We start from the raw sequence: 11,039 nt of genomic DNA, 5'->3' as shown, positions 1-11,039 counted from the left end.
CAATAAAAAATACAGTGTTCTTAATTTACTAAAATATTTTTTGTCCTTAACTTTGCTTTTCTTTGTCAAATGGAGCAAGATTTTATGAATCTTAAGTGGAATTATCAAAGTAAAATCATATTTAAAGTAAGAAATATCAAAACTATTCAAATCCTACCCAAGTTACACTTAGTTTTATAAACTCTATCTCATCAAAATTTTTCTTCTCAGATCTTGCAATGTCACTACTGGTTTCCAAGTTCTGGAAACCTTTAGATAGCACTAATACTACACTCAGAAAGAAGAGACACTAAACTGTTCAGGTTATGTAGCCACTTTTGTTTGTTTGTTTAATTTAATTTTTTTTTTTTACTTTATAATATTGTATTGGTTTTGCCATACATCAACATGATTCCGCCACGGGTGTACATGTGTTCCTAATCCTGAACCCCCCTCCCACCACCCTCCCCATACTACCCCTCGTTTTTATCCGAATAACTTATGTTTGCTTTTCTGGTCTTTTCACTGTGTGAGGATTATAATAAGCATGTACATTATCTATCATTAAAATGTACATGGTGCTATTGAAAGCAAGTTTGTAAAATCAAATTGAAGATAGGAAATAAAAGTCTAAAATTGGTGACTCAAAGAGTCTAATTCCGTGTGCCGCAGTCCATGGGGTCACAAAGAGTCAGTCACAACTGAGCGACTGAACTGAATTGAACTGAATTCCTTATTTGAAGTTTCTAAAGATTAAAATGAAAACATACCAAAATCTCTTTCATATTGTCAGATTCAGTTACCATAAAAGTTATTTTTAACAAACAGGATTTGATGTAAATAGGGTACAAAATCTTTTTAATAAAGTTCATTTACTATCTTATTCCTTCAGTTCAGTTCAGTCACTTAGTCATGTCCAACTCTTTGCGACACCATGAATTGCAGCATGCCAGGCCTCCCTGTCTTTCACCAACTCCCGGAGTTCACTCAAACTCATGTCCATCAAGTCAGTGATGCCATCCAGCCATCTCCTCTATCGTCCCCTTCTCCTGCTCCCAATCCCTCCCAGCACCAGGGTTTTTTCCAATGAGTTAACTCTTCGCATGAGATGGCCAAAGTACTGGAGTTTCAGCTTCAGCATCATTTGAACTTCAGCATCCAAAGAACACCTAGGACTGATCTCCTTTAGGATGGACTGGTTGGATCTCCTTGCAGTCCAAGGCACTCTCAAGAGTCTTCTCCAACACCACACTTCAAAAGCATCAATTCTTCGGTGCTCAGCTTTCTTCACAGTCCAACTCTCACATCTATACATGACCACTGGAAAAACCATAGCCTTGACTAGACGGACCTTTGTTGGCAAAGTAATGTTTCTGCTTGTCAATATGCTATCTAGGTTGATATACAATTAATTTTAATGAGATATCCCCAGATTTAATACATGCAAACTTCTTAAATACAAACTTAGCACATAGCAATCACTTAATAAAGGTTAGCATTTAAATTATTATGATAGTGAGGCAGAGGCTGGTAAACTTTGGTATACTGGCCCACACTATATTATAAAGTACTTTTGTAACTTTTTATTTGATAATATAATGATGTGGGTCAGAAAACTAAAAAGGCTATCTGAATCAGGGTTTTGAAATTAAACAACAATAACAAGAGTTTCCTTGCTAAACTTTCTGAAATGAGTGGTTTTTGCCTGATGTTACATGTAAATAAGTACATTTAAAACTAAATTAGACATTGGACAAAAATGAGGTATGCTTACCTGTTTGGATTGAAGTTAAATATAATGCTTACCTTTATTAATTGAGTTGTTGAGTTAAAAGCTGATAGAAACTGTGAAAGGTGTGTTTTGGGTTTGTTTGGTTGGTTTTTTTTTTGCTTTTTTTTTTTTTTTTTTTTTTTGGCAGTAAGGTAATTCGTGATACCAAGAATTTGATACCAGGCTTAACCACTCTCTAAAATATCTTCTATCTTCATAACAAATAGGGCTCTTTAAATAATAATTATTCTTACCCTTTGGATCAGCTTCTTCCCCAGGTCACTTTCTAATTGAGCTAAACCTTTCTGCTTGCCACTCAAGAAGTTTGGTACAACAAGCAAAACCATACCTGTCTATACCACCTGTTCTCTACATTCTCTATATCTCTTGCTGATTTTTGTAATTACTAAGAAATAAAAGCATTGTAAAACATTAATTTGTGATGATATATTATTTTTATAAAATAAAGATGGTCTGAAAAGATGTAAATATATACTGTTTTACAGGGAATTTTGTTTTTCTCTCATTAAGAGTTCTGCAGTAAGAAATCCAGGACTGTCAGGGCAACTGTGTCATCTTCAATGCAGATCTTCCATTTCCATGTCCATTGTAAAACAATAATTTATGATGGTACATCATTTTTATAAAATAAAGATGGTCTAAACAGATGTAAATGTTCACTGTCTTACAGGGAATTTTGTTTTTCTGATATTAAGTGTTCTGAAGCAAGAAATCCAGGACTGTCGGAGCAGCTGTGGCTTCTTCAACACAGATCTTCCACCTCTCCATCCACATGAGCCGGGTAGTCCTCACTGCCTCCCAGACTACAGGGGGACACAAAGGAATGCTCACTCACTCCTTTTCAGATGTACAAATCGGAAACAGAATACTGAATTTCCAGGTATGACCCCTCATATCAACATTCATTACCATATCACGCTAAACTGGAAGAGAGGACGGAAATATTTCTAGCTGGGCTGCGTGTGTCCGGCCAAGACTTCCATTTCTATCAACTGCCCTCAGCCGTCACAAAAGGCTTCCCTGGTGGCTCAGACGGTAAAGCGTCTGCCTGCAATGCGGGAGACCCCGGTTCGATTCCTGGGTCGGGAAGATCCCCTGGAGAAGGAAATGGCAATCCACTCCAGCACTCTTGCCTGGAAAACCCTACGGATGGAGGAGCCTCATAGGCTACAGTCCATGGCGTTCCAGAGTCAGACACGACTGAGCGACTTCACTTCTTCACTTCAAAGCTCCAAGAAGTTACTGTATCGTCTCCCCAGCCAAGCATGCCCTTAAGTTAATTGTGGCAACTCTTGGTACAGTGATTATAAAATAATAGAACAGTGTTTTCTGTAGCACACCCTACAAAGACACATAGACTTACAAAATGCAATGGAGAAGAATATCAGATTTAACTATACAAAGTAGGAGTAGACTTATACTCTTATGAAGATTAATAAAGAGATAATTTAGAAATTTGATGCCCTGCATTGAAAGCTATTCAAAACTTATATATATATACACACACCAATTTTGAATTATATCATTTTGTAATTTGTTTTGTTTAACTCTAACAATTGAAATACATGTGTAGCATAATCTCATTTTTGTTTTCATTTGCATTTTGATAATGACTAGTGACAGTGACTATCCCTTATGTGATCATTTGACTTCTGATTATCTCCTTTAGTAAAATATCTATTTAAGAGTTTTGTACATTTAGTGGACATTTAGATTGCTTCCATGTCCTGGCTATTGTAAATAGTGCTGCAGTGAACATTTGGGTCCATGTGTCTTTTTGAATTATGGTTTTCTCAGGGTATCTGCCCAGTAGTGGAATACTTGAGTCAATGGCAGTTCTACTTTTTTAGTTTCTTAAGGAACCTCCATACTGGTCTGCACAGTGGCTGTATCAGTTTAAGTTCCCGCCAACAGTGCATGAGGATTCCCTTTTCTCCATACCTTCTCTAGTGTTTTTTGTTTGTAGATTTTTGATGATGGCCAGAGAGCTAGTGGGAGCCTGCTGTAAAGCACAGGGAGCTCAACTCAGTGCTCTGCGGTGACCTAGATGACTTCAGGGGTCGGAGGGAGGGGAGGTATGCAAACATATAGCTAATTCACTTCATTGTACAGTAAAAACTAGCATAATCCTGAATAGCAATGACATTCCAGTGAAGGAAAAAAGAAAAATCTTGTACATTGATGTTAGATTGCTTCTTTTCTTCCTGTTGGTTTTGAGAGTTCTTTGTGTAATCTTTCTATATATTTCTTATTTGAAATGTGTGACTCAAATATTTTCCCTTTTAGCTTGTATTTTCTGTTTGGGCTTCCCTGATAGCTCATTTGGTAAAGAATCTGCCTGCAATGCAGAAGACCTTGGTTTGATTCCTGGGTCGGGAAGATTCTCTGGAGAAGGGATAGTCTACTGACTCCAATATTCTTGGGCTTCCCTTGTGACTCAGCTAGTAAAGAATCTCCCTGAAATGAGGGAGACCTGGGTTCGAACCCTGAATTGGGAAGATCCCCTGGAGAATGGCAAGGCTACCCACTCCAGTATTCCGGCCTGGAGAATTCCATGGACTGTCCATGGGGTCACAAAGAGTAGGACACAACTGAGCAACTTTCACTTTCACTTTATATTTGTGAAGACGATTAAGACAACTTAGTCCTCCTTTAGAGACCTTTCAAAAACATTTTGCTGATTTTAGCTTAATGATAAAATTTTAGATGTAGGAGCTTATTAAGACTGTATGAATATTCAAAACAAAAATAGATTGAAATGAGTACAGATCAGTGCAGATACAGGTATTATTAACAATGTCTCTTGAAATCATTTTTATCTTTGGGCCACTATTTCAAGTAATAATGAAGGGGTCATACTTGTTATGAACCAAGTTATAAGAAAAGTTCAAGGCCTGCAGGTTTAACAATGCTTTTACATGTCAGAATTATACAACAACAAAATTGATTACAAAATGAAATATTATTTAAAATGTAAGAGATTTGTCAAACAACTACTTTCAAATCATCAAATTCCTAGCTGTGGAATATCATAATTATGAAAGCCACACTTACAGAAGCATGCAATGCTTTTCTTTGAAATATCAAGAGGTCATTCCAGGGCCTTTCTTACTATTCTTCCCATTGACATTGTGGATATATTAAATTTTTGCAAAATGCTTATGAAATGTGTCTATATACACAGCTGTCTACATCCACAGAAGTTCAGAAATTGGATGAAGTTGGGTTGAATGCATGAACAGAAAAGAAAAGCACACTTCCCTTGGAACATCCAAAACATCAGTCATAACACACACATTAAAAGTATTAAAACCTGATATTATTCAGCTGCTAAAAAGAATGAAGTGATGTCATTTGCAACAACACGGATGGACCTAGAGATTGTCATACTGAGTGAAGTCAGACATAGAGAAATATCACATCATATCATTCACATGCAGAATTTTTAAAAAAGAAAGGGGTGATGAACACACTGCTATGTTTAAAATGGATGTTGAATGAAGACCTACATACAGCACAGGGAGTGCTGCTCAGAATTATGTAACAATGCAAACGGGGAGAGAGTTTGAAACAGAAAAGGTACCTGTATATGCATAATTGAATCACTTGCTTTACACATGACATTTTGTGAATTTAGGGAACAGCACTATTTCTGTGACGTTGTGATTCCTGCTTTCCTAAATTTCAGAAACAAAACTGCTATTGTCCTCTTTATCATCACTATTATAATCCTCATCCTAGATTACATTATGGACTATATATAAAAGTATATTAATACACTAAACATTTAATTAGAAGGCATATATGCATATAGACACTATGAATAAAATGCATAAATAACTAAACCTAGTACGTCATATTTACTGCCTAGATATTAAAGGAAGCAAATGGACTGAGACGTGAACTATAACTAGCTTCACGACAGGAGCTAACATTGCCTTATACACATGTGTACAGTTATAACTAAAACAACAAAAAATATACTGTCAAAAGAACTGCCAGCGGACATATTCTCTAAATGAGTTGCTGAGTGTGTGTGTGTGTGTGTGTGTGTGTGTGTGTGTGTGTGTGTACGCTCTCAGTAGCTCGGTTGTATCTGATTCTTTGGGACTGCCTGGACTGCAGCCCACAAGGCTACATGTTCATGAAATTTCACAGGCAAGAAGATGGCAGCGAGTTGCCATTTCCTGTTCCAAGGGATCTTCCTGACCCAGGGATGGAACTCGTGTCTCTTGCATCTCCTGCATTGGCAGGCAGATTCTTTACCACCATGCCATCTGAATGGAATTGGGAGGATACCTGTTAATGATTCTATTGACAGATGCTCATTTTCCTTGTGAATATCAGTTCAAAGGTTTAAAAATCATATCACTTAGAGAAGGATGGAGGACTAGGCAATGCACACTAATGTAAATGCAATTGTGGAAACTTTGTGTAATTCTGAAAAGAACTTCTAACATTTTCCTCACATTAAAAATGCATATATTTTATTTTTTAATATTAATTAGCATTGGGATAGTTTGGAAGGCAGTGATGAAATAATTCAAAGCAGATTATTTTGGGGTCAAAATTGCTACATAGAATATAGAAATATGTACAAAGTAAAAGTGTTGAGACAAACAGGGAGATTCTTCTATAGAATGCAGTTGGGAAAAATACTCAGATTTGCTTTTGTTATGATGATTGAAGTAATTCCTCATGAGGGTACAGTGGGCTAAATAAACATATTCTTAGTGTCTATTGATCCTTTGAAGTTTCTGGATTTTGCCAGGACTCTGCAATAGGGCAAGGTAATATGCATTTGTTCATTTGCTTGTTCAATTCCTCCTTCAAATAGTCATTACTTAACTGCTACTGGTCAGTTTCCATGCAACTGAACCAAAAAAATGCCAACAATAGAAGTGGAAAAATAGAAGCTGTGATTTAGGTAAGGAATCTTGCATATTTTAAGGTATATTTAAGCCAAAAGTCTTAAGAGCTTGAATTCTATTTTGTTTTTTCATAAAGTATGTCATGAACATTGTTCTTTATTCACAATACAAGATTATTTAGGTATGAAATATTGAAGACGCTTTGACTAATTATCCCGCCAGGCACCTCTGTCCGTGAGGATTCTCCAGGCAAGAACACTGGAGTGGGTAGCCATTCCCTCCTCCAGAGGATCTTCCCAACCCAGGGATCGAACCCAGGTCTCCCGCATTACAGGCAGATTCTTTACTATCTGAGCCATCAGGGAAGCCTAATAAATATTTAAGCACAGTCAACTGTGGGTTATTTTAAAGTATCTAAAAGTATCTTATAAGCTAGCAATAGTCAAGTTTTTAAGGAGAAAATATAGATATTTAAAATCTTTATCTGGTAACTGTGTGACAAACAGCTAAAACATTTATAAATATTCTCATCACAGTATATTTATATGTTTTCCGTCACTCAGTGGAGTCCAATCTTTTGTGACCCCATGGGCTGCAGCACACCAGGCTTCCCTATTCATCACCAACTCCTGGAGCTTGCTCACACTCATGTCCATTGAGTTGGTAATGCCATCCAACCATCTCATCCTCTGTCATCCCATCCATCCCATCTCCTCCTGCCTTCAATCTGTATTTTAAGTAACAGTTTTCTCAATGCTGCAATCACATCCTTGTTCCAAAGGCTGTATATCATGGGATTGCACATTGGAGTCACTATGGTGTAGAACAGAGAGGAGTCTGTCAGTTCCTGCAGAATGTCTGGATTTGGGCCTTAAGTAGGTAATGGAAGCAGATTCAAAGAATAAAAGCACAACCAACAGGTGAGAAGAACACGTGGAGAAGGCTTTGGCTCTTACTCTGGCTGTTGGCAACCTCAGAATAGTGGAACTGATTTTGCTGTAAGAGGCAAGGATCAGCATAAAAGGTACAGCAACAAACAGCAGAGCTACTGCATAGACTGGGAGCTCATGTGCAAAAGTGTCTCCGCAGGCCAGCTTCAGAATGGGGGGATGTCACAGAAGTGGTTAATCTTGTTTGAATGGCAGAAACGCAGAGAGATCCAGCACATATGCCCTATCTGCACTGGGATTCCACTGACCCAGGAGCCCACAGCCAGCTGGAGGCACAGCTTTGCGGTCATGACCAGGGGATAGTGCAGAGGGTCGCAGACGGCTACACAGAGGTCATAGGCCATCACTGCCAGGAGGAAGCACTCAGTGGCTCTGAGGATAAGGAAGAAGCACATTTGGGCAGCACAGTCCAGCACAGAAATGCTTCTGTCCTGAGCCAAATGGTTCACCAGAATCCTAGGAAGAGTGACAGACTTGGAACAGATTTCCAAGGTGGAAAAGTTTGCCAAAAAGAAATACATGGGTTTGTGCAGTGCAAGGTCAAGCCTAGTTAGTATTATTATGAGACTGTTTCCAGTTAAGATAATGATGTGAATGATGGAGAACAACCCAAATAGCCCTTGGAGGTTTGGAAGGTCAGAAAACCCCAGGAGTACAGAGTCCATCACTTTGGACATGTTGTCTTTTGCTTCCATCTCTTCATATTTCATCTGTGGGAATGATCCAGTCAGAGGTACTATTATTTCACTTTCACTAGCTCTTGTTTTCTTATTTACAAAACAGGAGGCTGCAACTTTCTATTTTTCAATTTCCTATAAAAACCAAACCTATAACACCAGGTGCTCTAAATGTGTGATGAGGTGTGTTTTTCATCATTATTAAATCTATCTGTAAATTAAAGAACACTTTAATCTTTCTTTCTCTGCTATATACAATATTTATATAGTTCTGAAGATATGTGATTGTAATTTTGCTATTCATCTGACCACTCAAAAATACAAATTCTGAATTTAAGTCCCTTTGTGAAATAACTTGATATTTTCACTTGACCTCTCCATTCTGTTTTTCATTATCAATCCAAAAAAAATTTTTTTTTGCTTTTTTAAATGTCTTAAGCAATATAAAATAGTTTTAGGGATATATATGGTTAATTCTTTTTAATGAGTTTTTTTTTCAGTTGTATTTCCAACATCTTTTTAACTTTGACATTCTGCATATTTAGCTATTTTTCTAAAACAAAATTCATCAGCTAACCACTCAATATTTTTAAATGGTATTTAATTTTTAAAATTGTGTATAGCAAAATCAATACAATATTGTAAAGTAATTAGCCTCTAATTAAAATAAATTTATATTAAAATAAATAAAAATAAAAATTGTGTATTTCAATATAGTGTGTACAAATTCAGTATTCATAACTTTTATTCAGATTGCTACTATACTTTATAAAGATTAATGATTAGAAAGATGAAAAATGTATTTTAGAAACATTATGTCCATACATGGAATAATATCACTGTTCAAGGTTTATATATTTACTCACAAATGTTGTTATATTATTTTGTGGTTTTTTATTTTATTTTAATTCTAGCCATTAAAGTACATGTGTATCACAACTTTAATTTTAATTTGCATTTCAAAATGCAAATGCTAATGCTGAAGATGGTGAGGAAGTTTCATGTTATTATTTTAATTCTGTGTATCCTTTTAGTAAAGTATCTATCAAAGAGTTTTGTACATTTGTTGATTAGGTTGCTTCTGCTCTTGCTACTGATCTTTGGGAGATTTTGTATTATCTATATACATTTCACTTTTTTGAATATGTGATTCACAAATACTTCCACATCTGTTTTACATTAATGTTTTGTTGAGACAAGAAGACAACTTATTTTCTCTTTATGAGTCCCTCTTTACATATTTAGCAGACAATCTTAATAATACAATTTTAGTTATAGGAACTTATTATGACTCGATTGTTCAAAGGAAAGACATTGAAATAACCACATATCAGTACTGATGTAGCTACTATTAATCACAAGCTCTTGAACTAGTTTTCCCTACTTTGGGATGCTATTTTAAATCGTGAAAGTGTCATACTTGCTGTGAGCCACGTTTTAAGGAATCTGCAAAGCCTACAGATTTTGCAATGATTTTTTTTTAATTTTTATTTTTACTTTATTTTACTTTACAATACTGTATTGGTTTTGCCATACATTGACATGAATCCACCACGGGTGTACATGCGATCCCAAACATGAACCCCCCTCCCACTTCCCTCCCCACAACATCCCTCTGGGTCATCCCCGTGCACCAGCCCCAAGCATGCTGTATCCTGCATCGGACATAAACTGGCGATTCGGTTCTTACATGATAGTATACATGTTTCAATGCCATTCTCCCAAATCATCCCACCCTCTCCCTCTCCCTCTGAGTCCAAAAGTCCGCTATACACATGCAATGATTTTTAATATCAAAGATCATGTAACAGCAGAACAATGTTGATGACAAAGTAAAATATTATTTTAAAAATAAAGTATTTGCCTAAAAAATAAAATGCTTTTAGAACATCAAATGTCTGTAAAAAGTTATATTTACGAAAAACAAAGTAACAGGAACATGCAACACTTTTCTTTAAAGTATCAATAGATCGATAGATCTTTCTAAAGTTAGACTTTTCTTGCTAATCTCCCATTGACACTGGGAGCATATTAAAATATTACAAAATACTAGTGAAACGTGTCTGTATCCTCAGCAGTCCATATCAGATGAAAGCGTGTTGAGTACACGCACACCAAAGAGAAGCATCCTTGAAACACCTGAAGTATTCAGCCACAACACACACATGATCATCATTAAAGTCTACAAACACTTTCATCTGATATATGAACTTCTTGGGATATGGACTTCTTGAGGATACAGACAGGTTTCACTGTTATTTTGTAATATTTTAATATGCTCCCAGTGTCAATGGGAGATTAGCAAGAGAGGTCTAACTTTAGAAAGATGAATAGGATGTGGAGAAAAGGGAACACTGTTGTACAGTTGGTAGGAATGCACATTGATATACTCACTATGGAGTACAGTATGGAGAATTCTTAAAAAAAAAAACTAGTAATAAAACTACAATGTAGTTGTTCAGTCACTCAGTCATGTCCAACTCTTTGAGACCCCATGGACTGCTGCACACCAGGCTACCCTGTCCTTCGCTATCTCATAGAGTTTGCTCAAGCTCATGTCCATTGAGTCAGTGATGCCATCCAGCCATCTCATCCTCTGTCGTCCCCTTCTACTCCTGCCCACAATCCCTCCCAGCAACAGAGTCTATTCCAATGAGTCAACTCTTCGCATGAGGTGGCCAAAGTACTGGAGTTTCAGCTTCAGCATCATTCCCTCCAAAGAAATCCCAGGGCTGACCTCCTTCAGAATTGACTGGTTGGATCTCCTTGC

General features: G+C 36.7%; 1 pseudogene; it reads right to left on the bottom strand.

The window, feature by feature from the left end:
* Positions 1-2,461: 2,461 nt before the first annotated feature.
* LOC101112548 (olfactory receptor 10AG1-like) lies at positions 2,462-8,758 on the bottom strand (annotated as a pseudogene).
* Positions 8,759-11,039: the final 2,281 nt, after the last annotated feature.

The sequence above is a fragment of the Ovis aries genome, chromosome 3 (genome assembly GCF_016772045.2).
Source record: "Ovis aries strain OAR_USU_Benz2616 breed Rambouillet chromosome 3, ARS-UI_Ramb_v3.0, whole genome shotgun sequence".
Classification (NCBI taxonomy): Eukaryota; Metazoa; Chordata; class Mammalia; order Artiodactyla; family Bovidae; genus Ovis; species Ovis aries.
This window is presented reverse-complemented; position numbering and strand designations above follow the sequence as displayed.